At 40.4% G+C, this 17,185-nt stretch overlaps 1 protein-coding gene across 2 annotated transcripts in view; it reads left to right on the top strand.

Annotated features, from left to right (window-relative positions):
- kcna4 (potassium voltage-gated channel, shaker-related subfamily, member 4) overlaps positions 1 to 17,185 on the top strand; it is a 73,298-nt gene that overhangs the window by 40,512 nt on the left and 15,601 nt on the right. The window contains exon 3 of one of the 2 annotated variants that reach the window (XM_053864595.1): positions 4,591 to 4,732. The gene's annotated coding sequence lies outside the window, so the exon portion shown is untranslated. Of the gene's footprint in view, positions 1 to 4,590; positions 12,738 to 17,185 lie in introns of those variants that run through there. The other variant, XM_053864594.1, reaches the window with a different exon arrangement.

The raw sequence follows: 17,185 nt of genomic DNA, 5'->3' as shown, positions 1-17,185 counted from the left end.
CTAACCTTACACCTGCTGTACCTTAAATATAAAAACCCCTCACTTTTGTTTAAAAAAGGAATAATAATAATTTTGTTATGAATGATGATTTGTGAACCTAACAAGGGTTTTGTGGATGGAAATCATAAGTGTATTTTTCAGAATAATGATGCTTTTTTTTTCGATGGCGACGTTTTTGCCTTCTTTCTGACCTGTCTTGGTTGGTTGGCTCAGACAATGCTGGTGTGGTGATGACTTGGATTTTATTTGATTGGATTTTTTTAAATATCTAATGAAACATAATACAGTGGTAACTCGGTTCTTGACCACAATCCGTTCCAGACGGCCATTCGAGAAGCGATTTGTTCGAAATCTGAATCGATTTTTCCCATTACAATGAATGGAAAAAGAAATAATGCGTTCCCAGCCTTAAAATAGGCTTTTGTAGGAGTGAATGTAGAGTGTCTGCTGCAGGTGCGCTGTTCCTCTATGTGTGTGGCCGCTGCATGTGGGAGGGGTTGCAGAGTGAGTGAGGTCTCTCCAGAAGTGAAGAGGTGCCCGGTGCGTGTCCAGCTCTGAATGTGCTCTTCTGTGCAGTTTGGCTGTGAGGTTTTACACCTCAATATGAAGAAAAAACAGTCACTAAATGTAGCTAACAGGACACGTCTGCATACAGAGGCTGCGTTATACACAATAACAAAGCGCGTTGTGGATCAGCTGATCAGTCTGCGCATGTTATGTTTTTTCCAGCTTTTTTCAGGGGCGTCCGAGTACTGGATTTTCGTCCGAAATCAGAAGCAAAAAAATCTCGGAATTTTTGTTCGAACTCCGATTTGTTCGAAGTCCGGGACGTTCGAAAACCGAGGTACCACTGTAATAGATATTGAAGCGGTACATATAACATATATTTATGATTAAAATATCTATGCAGCATTTTTGGATGCACACTATTTTAAATCTGTGTATATATATTTTTTAATTCTTGCGTACCTGGAGTGCCATCATGTACCCGGAGGCGTACCCCCACGTCAGAATCACTGATGTGACTGACTGTTGTGCAGATGGGAAAGAGTTCATATATCATCATCAGTGTTCTTCTAGAAAGCCATTTGGAAGCCAATCAATCATTTAACTGAAGAGCAATAGCAGCTAAAGTAAGTTTTGCTCAAACATTAGCAGCTCCCACCATCCCTCAGTCTCCCAATGGCCGTGCCTGACTGCCCCAATATGCTTGAGCCCCAAGGACGAAGACACAGAGACAAGCAGCCTATCAATCCAAAATGGTGAATAATATAAAGAGTTAGTGACGGAGTTTGACTCCCCTGCATGTTTTGAATAGCATAATTCAATACCAATCTCCTATGGACGAAAGTCTTGTTGCACATTTCTATTGTGCATTTTAGTCAACTGACACTGGTGTGTGACCATGTATCACCAAGTTTAACTTAACTAAAAAACATTATTTTTCACACTGACTTATCTTCTACTAAAACTTACCTTTTCCCCACAGCCTTGCAAGTTCAAATATGATGATAAATGTAATAACAATTTAGCGCATGTTATGGATGATTCAATGAGAAGCTGCTGATATTTAAACTTTATATACCATTACTGAATCTGTTGGAGCAGCATCACCTGCACACACACATTTGTTGCACCATCTTTGTGGGATCCGCTCATTGATATAAGGCTTTCGTTGTTGGGTCTGGCAAAAGGGCCCCATTAAGATAAAAGGGCCCCAGAAGGACGTGTTCTCTCCCCAAAATTGTCCTCAATAGGATACAGATGCTTAAACACAAACACGCACACACGTTTGTTTTTATTTCTGCGTGGACCTCCGTAACCCTTGCCTCTCACCCTTAACTAAACCATCCAAAACACATGGCTAACCATAACCAGGAGTCTGAACCAAACTACCTTTACTGACATTGTAACCCTCTAAACCTTGTGAGGACTGGTCAAAATATCCCCACAAAGCAAAATGTCCTCACTAGGAGGCAGCTTGTCAAGACTCAGAAGTATGGCAGAACACGCACTCCCACACACACACACACAACCTTGATATGTAAACACCCGCTTGTTTCGTTCGAAGGTCTTAATAAGGGAATTAGATAAAACACCCAGTATGTTTTGTGGTAATTGTCTAGCTCCTGCCGCAGCTATGATTGCATACAAACTGTTTCAGGTCCTCGGAGACTTCATGGAAATCCTGGAATTATTGAGGTGGAGAATTATGCAGCAGCTGCTCTGTTCAAAGAGGACGCCTGTCTCTGGTAGTCTGCATCTCAATAAGCGTAGATAGTAGCGACACACAGCACTTATACTGCCGAGCGCTTTGGTCCGCAGGGGGTTTCAGCCTAAATATTGTCAACACTTCAGAAGGAATCATGTTGAAGTCAAAGCAACGGAGGAAACACTGGGGTCAACTCGGTCACTTAACTGCGCTAAGTAGCAGGTGGATGTTCACTCACAATGTGTTTTGCGGATTCATATTTTAGTGGTATTGACTTCCGGTTATGGTCATTGATACATATATGTAGATGAACAACCACAGTGGATCTTTCTGCCTGGTTTTCATCCTTGTTTGTAAAACCAAAGTGAAAAAGGATTACTGGTAACAGCAGCAGTGCTGAAGCAGAGGTGTTTTGATGATGTTGAAAGTAAAACCCATCTCTTTTTTCTTGTCTTTTTTTTCTACGAGTTGAGTCATCACCACACTGAAGAGGCTTCTGTAGGGATAATGCAAGAGTCAAGCAATCTTTCAGATCACTTTAAAGGGATTTCAATTATCAAAAAAAAAAAAAAAAAACATGGAACATGTTGAGAATCCAAATTGAGCATCAAAACTTTCCCTGTTTTATTTAACGTATAACACATACAGCTTTTGAGTTTCCAGCGTATCGGCTCGGCAGCTGTGAAGGAAAACCATCTGTGGATCTCATTCTGCATTATTTACCAGCATCACTGTGTCTCTTACACTGGGGTTCATATGAAAGGTGAAATAACATATTTTTTATTTGTTGTGACTTCTGTGAAAGAAGACTTTGATGATTAATTACACATAATAGAGGTTTAAATTAAACGTGTGCTCTGTGTTACAAATTCAGCATTATTGTGACTTGGTATGGGATGCACTTTGTTATTATTATTATTATTATTATTATTATTATTATTATTATTATTATTATTGTTATTATTATTATTATTATTATTATTATTATTATTATTATTATTATTATTATTATTATTATTATTATTATTATCATTTGCAACATCTTGACCTTGAAGGAGCAGCGACCAACTCTCGGACTTCATTGCCTGCTTGCAATTCTTCAATTGATGTCTGTTATTGTGAGATATTACTGGTATTAGCCCGATACAAAGCCAAACAAAACAGTCTATATACTGTTTTGTTACCATTGGTTGTCAGTGATACATAATCTTATCGGCTAAATCGCCATTCAAGTTTATTTTAAGTCATGGATGTCCAAAATAATCTATTTATTCTGAATTGTTTAATCATGATTTAGTATGCTTGCACTTTTTTACACATAATTTTCCAAAAATATTCAAAGTTTTAATTGCTAATTTAAATTAATCTATCAACCCTTACATCCAGAGCTTTTTTGTCATTGGAGACAGGAATTACTTAGAAGGAGTAATGACTCAATTTTCTCTTGCAAGACGGTGCGTGCAGTGTCCTTGAATGTGGCTAGTTGATCAATATTTTAAAAAGCAAAGTATCATGGCCGTGAAAGTGAAAACTGTAAGTGTAAACAAGAAATCTGGTGAGACAGATTTGTTTCTGTACTAGTCTCCTTTAGTGTAAGCTTTATTAAAACAATGCTGTCCAGTCAATATGATGTATAGACTTAAAAAGCAGATTGTACTCTGACCATGACTGAACTTGAAAAAAGGAAACTTAGTGTTGAAGATATATAAGATACACTGTATGCTGGTGCGTCTATGATCTCTCAACCTGTTGCTCTTCATCGACAAGCCTCTGGCTGACCCCTCCTCAACCATGCTTTGGGTCGAAGACCTGTGTCTTTAAAACCTTCAAATTCAATTTGGGAGAAATCGCTGAATTACAAGGCAGTCGGCCTCATAGGTTTGGACAAAGAAGAATAGCAACTTTTCTTCAATAAAGATTGGAAGGACGACACTCTGCAGTTTGCTGGTCCACACACTTGAGCGTTGTCTCTTTTACTCCGGACTGACTTGTGCTGTATTTATATCTGTTGCTACGATGTTGACAGGAAAACTGAGCATGAGTTGTAACTTGTCCTGATAAAATCACAGTTCTAATACAGAGCTGGACCAGAAATGGAACAAGAACATACAGGGGGAATATGATGTGACAGATAGCGCCGGGCAAAAAAAAAGAAGAAGAAGAAAACAGATATACAATGATGAAAGTCTGTGTGAAACTTTGTTGATGTATTTGCTCGACAAAGACTCATTTCCTGAGGGCTCATGTAACACTGATGTTAATCTGATGAAGTGGGACGTCGGAGGCCCCCGCGCAGAGGAGAACTAGCCCACCGAGCTCGGATTCTTGATCTTCTTTCCCTAAGACTGATTTGTATCAATTTCCTGTTTGTCTTTCAGCTCTGCCAGTTACAGGGACAAGGGGAACCCCACATCTCTGGGAATTGCAGAGACCAAGCGAAACATTGTGACTGATCAACTCGGGAGGGCGCGCAGCGAAAAGCAACAACGACCGGATGGAACACGGAAAGCGGAGAAAAGGGTCAGTCAATAATTGACGCGGGAGTTGGAGCATGAGTCCGTCGTGGCCCAGAATGATTGCCTTAATAACACACATATACAGATGTATTCGTGATGAGACTTACACCAGAGGATTTCTTTACATGTGAAAATTAAGTGTCTTGTGAGGAACAGATGTGAATATTTTACTATGATAGAGAGTATCGTGATGTCGACATAATGTTTTCGTCGGGTCGGCTTCTTAGGTGTCAGCAGCAGTTTTTATCTTTTCATATCCAACAAGGCTGATGCTGAAATCCTCAGTCAGAAAGGGTTTAAAGAGCTGCGAAGGAGCGATGATGGAGTGGTTCAGTTGCACCATTAACCGCCACCAACACTAAAGATGTCAGGCTCATTAACGCCATCGCCGCTGATATTTACCACGGACAGAAGCTGATCCTCCTCAACGCCCCGAAATTTGTAACAACCTGACACCTTAGGTTACTTCTTCTCAGATGCAAAGTCGAAGGTGACCAGCTGCTCTGTTATGTTTGTCACTCACTGTATGCAAAGTCACATGGACGTGTGTTCTCTATTTTTTTAAACCTAGCCTTGATAATTACATAACCAAAGGTGAAACCCTTAACTTATTGTATGTTGTGGAATTCTGGAAACTGTCGTCATATAAATGCACACCGAGTAGACAAGCTGTATATATATACCAGACGTTTATACTTGTGTGTCCTACAATGTAGACTTTTTTTGACTGTTATGACTGTCAGTCACGAGCGTCGGTGTTTGGTTTGTCCTGGCTTATACACTCATTCTCCTCACGTTGTTGTGGATGCTGCTCTGACATCTCTCATTGTCCGCCTTGTTTCTTTCAAGATGGTTTATTAAAGACGGAACGTTAGGGCCTGTGTCCATCCATCTTTCTTCCGCTTCCTCTACTGCAGGGAAGTTACCAAACCTGAGTTGCATTTAGAATCATAAATGGATTATTCATGGCCTCTCTAGTGGTCGGTGATGTCCCGCACATGGACCTCCATCAAGGTTTGAATAGCTTTTTGTCTACAATGTTGCCATGTCAACACCTTCTGTGAACACGGGCAAACATGAAGATGCAATAGAGTATTTGGGTGAGTTAGGATGCAGTTTCAAACTGTATTTAATAAAATCTAGAAAGCGCATCATGGCCACTGCGACTAGTACACATCCTCCTGTCACATATTACTGTCTTAATATACACTTATTGCTTCCCCTTTTCCAAACTCTGTTTTTAAAGTTATGAAGTTCTGTTGTGCCGCCTGCGGGTGGTAGGATGCCCTCTGAAGGAAATATTCTCAGGTGTGTTTGTGGGATCACCACGGGTCTTATTAATGCTGAGCAAGGCTGTGTCAGGTAGATTATTCGGGACAGGTATAATGTGAATGCATGGCTGCCTTTGTCCGTTTCCTCCTCTCGTATAAAGAAGGAGCCTGGCAGTGCTAAAGACATGCCTTACTTAGTTAAGGTGCTACAGAAGCCTGACACACGTACAATGCAGACTTGCTCGTGAAAACATGGTGATGAGAATCGGCATTCATTCGGTCATTGTAATGTCAAGTCAAACTCAATGTCCATGTCACTTACGTGGCACCGGAGTCAGTGAAACGTGGCATTAAAAATGTTCATTGACCAAACAATCGATCACAGTCCAGGTTTAAATATCAAGGCCCAAATACTCTACTGCTTTCTTTTCGGACCTGCAATGTTTTCATTCGTCTGTGTCATGCTGTGCCTCATTTCAGCTGTGATGGCACTTAAGAAGCTTGAACTTAAAGTCCTCCATCTCTGTGTCTTGTCCTCTGCTCCTTTAGAAATCCCAAAGTGCACAAAGGTTCTCCCCAAAACTGTATCTGTAATTACCTCAAGAGTAGTGTCCATTAGGATTAAAAAAAAAAAAAAAAGAGGTTTGCTGAATGTTCCAGTTATCTTCTTAGAGTCAGGATACGCCGTAACTACTACGAGATAGAGACAGTAGTTTGATAATTGATGTCAGTAGTTTGTTTTGTGTGTGTTTTTCTTTGTTCATTTTGGTGGAATTGATGCCAAGGCAGATTTGAGTTTTAATTTACTCTTCATGGGAAAGTGAAAGGACATTATAAGGCACATGCGATCACTACTGTGGAGAAATGTGATTCTGCTTCAATAGTATTTGATTGAAATGATTCCATCTATTCTAAAAACTAGGTCATGCATTCGCTGTTGTCAATGTGGAATATTTCTTCACACATTAACACATATCTAAATAATTAAAAATATGAAAATATATATATAAATATGAGGGAAAGAGACAGTTATTAATTTGTGTAAACAATTCATCATACAAGTTTGGAGGATGAAGATTGACGTGTCTGTAGCGGAGCCTCATTCAAAGGAGGCGGGGGTCATTTCTTTAAAGTGAGACTGATATTCGTGATGGTGATGTGTGTCATGCATGGAATAACATCTTACAAATGTGAACTCTTAACAAGCACAGTATTTTTGGCTAACAGCTACACTTGACTCAAGGTCTTTTCCCAAACAAGATGTGGGTTGCCCCCAATATAGTTGCACCCACCTGAAGTGGCAGCCTCTCGACAGTATTGTTCCGGTCTCACGGGTCCAACATGTTATTTAAGCTGTTACTGAAGGAAAAATTTAATTCATCCATGTTCGCGAAGAAAGCAAAGCACCTTGTGACCAGAGGAAAGCACAGCAAGTTAAACCATGACTAGAAAAAAAAAAGACATTTTCAAGGGAATGGCAGCCGATGAGTCTCACACACACACCAACACACTCAGCTAATGTTTGCATGATTGTTGGGGATCAATGGCAAAAAAAAATAATTTACCAGGTGTTGGTAGGGAAGATAGTGTTTTTTAATAACAGAAACTACAATTGGACGCAACTTATGACCGATCTAAAAACATCCCAAAAGCGATCAACATGAACAACAGCTTTGAATGCACTGTAATGATTTAAAACTAGCTCAACTTAAACATGCCACTGAGGATGTCGTGTCATTGTGATGTGATGTTTCAGACAATCTAAATACACAGCCCAAAACCCAAATTTTAGCTTTTAAATCTCGATGTTACTTCAAACATTGCATGAGCAAGATAGTGTGAAACCAAACAATAAAATATATATTACAAAATACCTTAATCTTACAGTACTGTCTGAAGCCAATCAAATCTGGAATAAACAGAAATATTGAAAGAAACATGCAGCTTCTCTTCTATCATATAGGTTCTTAACTGATCTACTGTTGTGCATGCACTCAATCTTTCCAATCTTTTACCACTGGGGTTACGTTAGGATCCAAAACACACCTTAGACTTTCCGAGTAAAGAGAAAGAGAAAAGTCAGTGGTTGCTTCTAACTTCACCCATATGAAAACACGAGCCATGCTAAATGCTAACCAAATAGCACTGCACAACGGAAAGATTGAGTGCTTGCAAAAGACCAGTGGGATCTATCAATTCCTCTACAGTAAGGTGAGAACATGTTTCTTCATGGAAAATTCCAGTTTCAGGAATCCAAACTTTTTCTGATGCATTGTTGCTATTGTTTTTGCTTGGTTTGAATTTTTCAAACGAACAATTCAATTCACAAACAAATTGGCAATTAAAATGTGTAAGTTTATTGTAAATCAACTTTTAAAAGTTGAGACGATGAATCAGGTGGATGAAGTGGAAACTGAAAAAAAAATCACACAAAATGAATACAAGTCAAGTCAATGAATCGGTCAAGTTCAAATACCCTTTGAAGAGACTCGTGCTCATGGTTGATAGATAAAATGTTGTTCAGGGCGCTGAACAATGCTACTCAGACATTGGTTAGATGGCAGTTATGCCAATGAAAATGTCACGTTTCAGTTACACACACAGGTCACCTTCATGCACACGCTTATAGCAAAAATGGGCTCCTCTAGTTGTTCCAACTGAATGGCCGTTTTCCTTGAGTCATACCTGATAAACAGTGATCCCAAAGTCAAAGCACCTGCAGTCACAGGTGTGACCTCGCGCCGTCGATGCAGCGATATGAGGAGAAAGGCTGTGAGTGGCAACATTTGACAACACCCAGAACAAGGTGAGAGGGAGAGATTTTTAATTATATCCACCTCTGGGGCTGCGTTTACAAAATTTCACCCAGAGGAGGAAGACAGTGTGAGGAATTGCTGATTGCACTTGGAGGCACGCAGCCAAAAAATAGAAAGTTTAATTTATAAAGGCGCTCTCAGCATAACGGGAAACTCCAAATTGATTTTAGATCACGAGTTGCTCTCGGGGAGTTCACTTTTTAAGGGAAAAGCTTTTCTTGTTAGAATGAAAACAGTCAAAAATCAAGTGAGTCATGCTGTCGTGACTGAAAAGATATTAAAAACAATAACAGAACCCACCCAGAAGAAGGAAGTGGAATGCGTGATAAGAAATTGTTTTTCATATTTTGGCATTTATGTTTAGATTTGAACTGCTTGGCCCTCCTTTTGATTTATTGGAACATGTTTATGAGGTGAAAACAAACAAACAAACAAACAAAAACAAGGAAGTCAATTTCTCAGGAAATGTGAATCGCTGAATCTAGAGTCCTCGATGTTGAAGTAAAGTCATAGGATGTTTTATTTAAAACCTTGACCTTGAGGCTGACAGATGGAGGTCGGTCATGAGTGTGAAGCAATTGTGTGTTGATGTGTTTAATAAAAAAAAGGAATGCTAAATTCAAGCTGTATTGTGATTGGACAAAAGAAAGTTTGAATTTTTCACACATGTATTTAGAACGAAAACATCTTTCAGTTACCAGCCACCTTTATGAGTTGCTAGATAACTGAAACAAATGGATCTCAGACATGAAAATATATAGAATGTGTGGTTATTTAGTCATCGAAAACATGTTCTGGAATTGAACGGCTAATCTTTGTTTGCATTATGTTTTGAGTATGTAGCAATATCTGACACTAAATGCAGTTTTTCAGTTGATATGTGACTCACTATAACTCCAGACCCCTTTAAAATACTCAACTCATCGAGTATATTGAGTGTTCAAAGGTTGACTGTGTGTGAAGATAAAGCAATATTGTGAAACAGAACTCACAATTATTATAAAGGATTAAAAATATATATATTTATATTCTGTTTGAGAGTGCAGAGTGAACCCAAAGTCAAGTCTGGAAACATCAAGAATGACCTTGGAATCGGATCAAAATGTGAGGCAGAGATTGCTAGCGCTGCCGAAAGACGACACAAATCTAAAGACATGTCATGTACTAAATATGGTAAAACAAATATAAACACCTCAGTTGGGCTTTTCCCTCCAATTGAACATTGAATTAAAGAGAGAACGCAAATGTGCCAACAAGAAATGTCCAGTCACACAATAGCTAATATTAAATCCAACTTCAACACTGCTATACACACAAAAGTCTTGAGTCGAAAGCTGAACATAATACCTCGCAATATAATTATTGTCACATTGCTTTTACATCTACAGTCTACATCACTGTAAACCTTCTTTTTAATGACCCAAATTGACGTGAGCAGAGGTAAGTGAAGACTTTCTCACGATGTTGGAACTAAGTAACAAATTGTTTATAAGAAGAAGCGGTTCTATCATAAGCACCAAACAGCCTGAAAACTGAAGTCTGTTTAGAACAGGGTGTTTGTCAGCCACTTGAATCCCACTTCCATCTGCTGCTCTGGAGAATCATCCTTGATGTCTCTCATGTCACTGTTGAACTGTCCATTTGCCTTTCCACCAACTGCAGAGATTGAGCTCCTCACTGACCTTGAAACATTGACTGAACATGTAAAATATACTGGGTGTCGAGAAATGTGGGTTTTCGCCAGTCTTGCTTTTACTCTGCATGACGCTTTGTTTTGAGAATAATGCATCCTAACTGAAGGTATGTTTGTACTCGTTCCCTGAGGGTGCTCCCCCTTTCTTCTCGACCTATCTCTTTAAAACGTGTCACTTTGGTTCTGAAGCCTTCTTTTATGTTTGTTACTTCTATGTTTAATTTCCCTTCCGTAAACCCTGCAAACCCTGGATTTTCTACATTCATACCATTTTGTAGACAGCAATATGAGATGTGATTGGAAATGGAATATGTGCAATGTTGATTAAAGAAAAAGTATAATATATTCAATAAAAATACTGAAAATATGGCTTTTGTCTTTTTTTTTTTGATGACGCGAGACTGAATACACAATGTTGTTATGTACCTGAAGATTCAATCTTTGATATGTTTCATTTATTTATTCCAGTGAGACCAGTGGAGAGAGTTTGGGATTCCTCCCTCACCACAAACCTTGGGTTCGCAGAAGTATGAAGCCGTCTGGTTACACTTTTTTAGTCATCTGTCTCGCAAACTCAGCCCGCTAGGTCCAGACTGAGATGCTAATTTATGAGCCTCCGGAGAGGCTGCAATGCCACTCCATTTCACAAAGTATGTGACCAAGCCCTGGGAGCTGTCCAGTGGAACCGACTGCAGGAGCTTGAAGAGGCCGATTAATCTGAGTTCTGTGTTGAGCTCACAGCAGGTTTTAACACGGACACAGACAGAGCTGGTGATTTATCCGACCAACCACAGTCCACCCCAGAGCACACGCTATGTTTACCGTCACATTCCCGACACTTGCCATGGTGGCATAGCGCAGTCACCAGGTCAAGTCTGGCTGCCAAAACCAAATGCTTCTTCAGAGTCAACACCAGAGCTTGAGGCTGGGACTGGATGGATACTTTGTGAAAAATAACGCTGGAATTGGGAGGGTCACCGAGGGATCACAAACGTAGCCAGTGAAATACATGAATGACTGTGTCAGGCATGTTAGAGATAAGAGGAACATTGCAACAAAAGGCCCATGGTTACCATAACTCATGTAGGATTAGAGGTTAAAGGGCAACTAATGTGCTCAACTTTCCTGATTCATGTGTTTCATATTTTGAAATATTCCTCTCTCTGATGCCAGGACGTGCCTATCATGATGATGTTTCCCTTGAAGTTATTGCGTCATTACGTTCTCCTCTGTCTGAAATCGAAGTAAACGGAAAGTTAAGCGGGATGAACAAAGTGGACCAACTCACCCTGAATTTAGGAGGTGGAGTTGATGCAGCTCAATTTCTCCAGTACGACCTGTTTGCAACGTGCTTTCTCTCTACTATTCTATCTACTATCAATAAAGTTTATACCCACCATCAGTTTTCAAGTACAAATTTCAGCCTGAGCTCTTTGTTTTCTGACGCTGTCTATGTAGTGTTTATGACAAGGGTCGTAAAGAATGGACAGGCGCTCGACCTCCGTCATGAAAGCCTCATCATCCATGTAGTCAGAAGCGTTCCAAGAAGTCACTTCATTCAGCTATGATGTACTGTTCACACTGTTCTTTCACATTAAAGTGCTCCCAATGTTTTATTGTGAAAATTTCCTGGATCCATGTCACTTTTCATTGCAATCCTCTACTCCAACTTGAAGCGTCAGGAATAGAAATATGGCATTTTTCAAACGAAGCCTGTGCTGTAAATTGACATCCTGAAAATAGTTAATTCTTTTACAAACCCCCCCTGTGTGTTCAAATTTCGCTCCCATAGTCAGACTAAGGTTTAGAGGGTTACCATTCTGTTTCTCATCTGCTATGAAAAGGTGGTCGGTGAGTAAAACTGAAGAAGCAAAGCTGAAGAAATGGAAAGATGACTGCACCAACAAGCTGGGAATTTTTAGTGTGCACATGTATTGCCACTCTTTCCTGACAAGCATCGCTCCTGTCAACACAGTTGTGCGATTTACCGCTGTTTGTGCTTCAGTGTCCTGCCCCTCAGGTTGTGACATCTACTCTTACTCATCTCTTCCCATTTTTCTGGCGCTTCCAAGTGACTACTTTCTGTCTGTCTGGCATGTTGTTTAAAAGCATGACCGTCTCAGGCAGTGAGTCACAGGATACACTTTCGGCCTCACACACTAGCCAGACCTCAAGAAAAAAATGTAATAAATATTAATGAATGAGTAAATGAAGCACTACATTGTGTTTTCGAGAAACACACATCAAGTGGAACAATTAAAGCAGGTACCTATTTTAAAAAAAAAAATCTTCCTCATTAAGTATGAATGCAAGTCACTTCTGTGTTCGGACACTGATTTAAGATCACTATTTATGCTATTTGTCTCAGTGAAAACCCAAGTGAAATAAACAAAACAGCGTTACATAACAACTGTTTTCAGTTTCTGCTACTGCTCACTATTTTCAAAATGGCCCCGGGTGCTTTTGTACGTCTGGACGTGTTTATGTGCATAACTTGTGTCCCTCCGTCAGCTCTGTCAGAATGTTTTCGTCGATGCTGGCCTTCCCCCGCGGCTGCGTTTGAAACTCGACACCCAGAGTCTAACATGTTCAACACCGTTTAAATATTTTAAATGGGTCTGCGATGGTGCAATTACTTGTCTGTTGGACAAACACCAGTTCATCTATCAAAGCGGTGACAGACACCAAAGCTGAAGCTGAGGCTGTATTGAATTCCAAAGGGAGGCTAAATGTTTGCCCATGGGTCGGATAAACAACGGCAAATGCATTTTTAAAAATCTAGTTTCTGACGCATGATTCTGTGGTCAAGTGAAGATGATAATTATATATATCACACAATATTTCTGCATTTTTTCTTTGTGTTCCATGTACCTTTATATACCATGATCATCAAAGTGTTCAAGAGCGAGCGTTATACACAATAACAAAGCACGTCGTGGGACTGGTCCGCGCACGTTATGGGTGCGGCTTTTTCAGGGGCATTCGAGTTCTGGATTTTCGTTCGAAATCAGAAGCAAAAAAATCTTGAAATTTTTGTTCGAACTCCGATTTGTTCGAAGTCCGTTCGAAAACCGAGGTACCACTGTATAGTGATCCGGCCTTGCAGAGTAAAAGCACTGCCAGTGTCATGTACAGTAGTATGTAATATACTACTGTCCACCTACCCCAATGCAAGCCACTGCTGCACCAATGTCTGGGCTGGTGCACATCCTGCGCTAAATGCTGTGCGAATGTATGTGTGTGCACTTGTTTATCCTGCCTTGTAGGCACCAATTCTTGACAAAACGCCAACTTGTGAGGACATTATGCCTTCGTGGGGACCATTTTGGCCAAGAGGTTAAGCCTGAATTGGAGGATGAGGACTACAAAATAGCTGGGTTTCACTTTGCTTCAGAGTGCTGGTTGAGGTTAGCTGTTTCTTTCAGGCTTCGGGCGAGAGGCTGGGGAAGGTATGAAAGTCAATGAAATGTCCCCACAAAGACAGCAGTACAAGTGCGTGGGGGTGCGCATGTGCCTCTCTGATGACCGATCATTTTAGCCACTTGTGTTTGATTTTGCTTGATTGATTTCCCTCTTGTCTTTTTTTCACTTCGGTCCATTTGATTGAGCAAAATGCATTAGAGTGGAGATACAGTGGCCAGAAAGTGGGCGAGTGGCAGCAGAATCATGGAGCATTAGACACTTCTTGTGAACTGTGGCGTTTAACTGACATTTTCTTTTGGTTCATGTTGAGGAGAAAAAAAAATCTGAGCTGTATTGGGATATTTCAGAGGCCTAATAAATGACCAGCCAGACTATTAAATGTATATGTTTGTGCCATTTGTTCATGCCTAGAACTATATAAAGCAGTTAATCCCTGAATGAAACTCAGGCCAGAAGACATTCAAGGTGGCTATAATTGAAGATTGTTAATGATTTTCTCATCTAAGGATTGGTTGCCAAGCGGTTTCAAGCGGTTCAGCTGAATTGGGCGAAGGTCAGGATACACTTCACTAAATCACAGCCATGACGGTTCAGTAACGTCAACTAAAAAAGACCAAACCGCCTGGCAGTGAGCTGCGCGGCCTCCTCCACCCGCCTGAACTTGTGCCACTGCTGTCAGTGTTCACCATCACTCACTGGTGTAAAATTACCTGACAGGGAACAATATCTCAGCAGCTCTCAGACATTCATGCCAGCGAATTTGCTGTTCGCCGTTTTCCCTCCCCAAGGAAACCCAATGCCACCGCACTGGACACCCCTGGACCTGAAACTCAATCACCCACGTCCCTCGCGGTACCTGCCCAGATCCATGCAACCCTCGCGTCACCAGGCAGGGAAGCGTCAGCAACAATTCTACCTGCTGCATCGGACAAACTGTTTCTACATCCATAAAATATAACTGTCAGAAGGAATTACCGTGATTCAGGCCAGTGACCTTCCCCTTGGAATATTTACCAGCCGCAGCGCTGAGATCCAGTGCTGCTGACCTTGAACCCTGCCCTGAGGCGAACTCTTTTCACTCTAAATTTATTGAATTTGACAGTCAATTACATTGGATGGATGTGTTTCAAAGGACGGTTGCTTCATGCTCTGTTGCCCTCCGATTTCCCCTAAATATATAAGTGAATCCAAAAGTACTTTTCATTATAAATGTAGGGCTGGTTTGTAAACACAGATATGGACTGAAATCCATGTCAGAAATAGAACACGAGCAAACCGAAATAGAATGATCTCCACCACAGATATGTCAAGAAACGCTGCGATATGTTTTATGCGGTCACTTCCTGTCCTTGTTTTTCACCTTGTTTGTCTCTGTTTTTGACGGAGGCTGGATGCGCTCACAGCCGGAGGAAAGTCAGGATCATCGCTGACTGCTGCTCGCTGCTGAAAAGGAGCCACGAGTTGCGGCATTGATCACCAGACCATCAAGTTGTCTTGCTGTGGGCCAGTTTGCTATTCATAAATGGTTATCAGTGTTTTTTCGCATCATCAAACTTGGTAGGATTTTAGTTTTTATGTTTTCCTTGGTGCTTTCCCGAGTTTCCGAACCAACCATGCCTAGCCTCACACTGCAAAAACCAAGATTCTTCAAGCTTTTTCAGTCAAAATATCTCATCCCACTTGACTTTGGATGAATTCAATATGGAAGGACTTCTTTTAAGACAAGTGATCTTATTTTTCCACTTGTTCTGGCAGTTTTTTTTTTTTTTTAAACTTAGTTCAAGTTAAAATTACTGTGAAATAAATGAAAAAAATCTGACAATAGACTGGAAGATGGAGGAACGTCTTGAAAGACGTCTTGCTGAAATGTAATTTCTGTAAATGAATTTATCCAAATCCAGTGGGATGACATATTTTGACTCAAAACAAGGCTTAACAAGATTTGGAGTTTTTGCACTGTGCGTCTTTTTGGATATAAAATTTTGTACGTTCTGGGTTTCAGAAATGGACTGTTTTGCTTTCATTTTTGTATGAAACCTTTGAATCTCATCTTCCCTGTTGAATGTTTCACATTGTTGCAACATACCATGTTGCACATCTTTTTCTTTATTTTTAATAAAATACAAACAATTAAAAAGTGTTTTTTTTATTACCATTAAGTTTAGATATTTGTTCCCACCTAGCTCAACATAACATGTTGGACCTGATCTGAGCTGCGATGGTCGTAAATTGAAAAATGCTGAATAAAAAAATATATATATTATTATTATTAAAAAGAATAATTATTAAATTATGATGATATTGATTCAAAAGTAAAATGTGAGGAACAAGCAGAGGTAGCCATTATGTCAGACACAATTGACTTACTGATGGATTGTTGAGGGAGCGAGGGTAGATGGATCACATAAAAAAAAACGGCATCAGCCTATCATCCATCCTCAGTCTGACACTTGTCACTGAGGTTAAACGTCGATAACACTGTGATCATGCAGCAGGATCACACAGACACAGAGACCATTCAAGTCCTTTACTGCGCACACCAGAGACATCCTGTCCGGACTCATTCATGCACTCTGCTGCTCAGAGGTGTCTCACGCTGGCACACGCCCTACACATCTCAACACCCACTCGCGCACCCAAAATCACATGACTGACGCAGAGGACGAACAGCTCCAAAACAAGAACCTTAAGAGCTTTGAATCTCTGGGGCGCTGATTCAGCGAAGCCATGAACAGTTATGTTAATGTAACGTACAAGTGCTTTCTTGATAAAAATATATATATTTTTTTAAACATGAATGATAAAAACGCATGCGTTTTCCCCTCACGGTTATGGCTGAAAGACAGATTGACACAAAAATTCAAGTCATACTAATGTAGTCCTAAATCCTCACAGAGGTGAGTATTGAAAGGATGTGAGAAAAGGTAACAGCCGGAGCTCTGGCGTGAGATACAGACCAAAGCAGACAGTAAATGGAGAAAACAGAGAGCAGCCGTCGATGCTCGCAGCCTCACTTGCCTCGGATGTGAGCAGCGCAGAAACACCAGAGGATTAGGGAAATGGTTTTTATTTTGTAAATCACTGTGTGAAAGAGGCTTGTTCTCAACAGTAATGAAGGAGCTGGTTTAGTGAGCCTCCATCAGAACCATCCATCTCACCAGAACGCCTCCTTAAATGAACAGACTGAGATGGTCCACGGCTGTTAAAATCAAACAGCATAAATAACATGATTGCACATTAATGGAGTATAAAGA

Source organism: Synchiropus splendidus, chromosome 5 (genome assembly GCF_027744825.2).
Source record: "Synchiropus splendidus isolate RoL2022-P1 chromosome 5, RoL_Sspl_1.0, whole genome shotgun sequence".
NCBI lineage: Eukaryota > Metazoa > Chordata > Actinopteri > Syngnathiformes > Callionymidae > Synchiropus > Synchiropus splendidus.
Note: the sequence above shows the minus strand (reverse complement) of the source record. Positions and strands in the feature narration are given on the sequence as shown.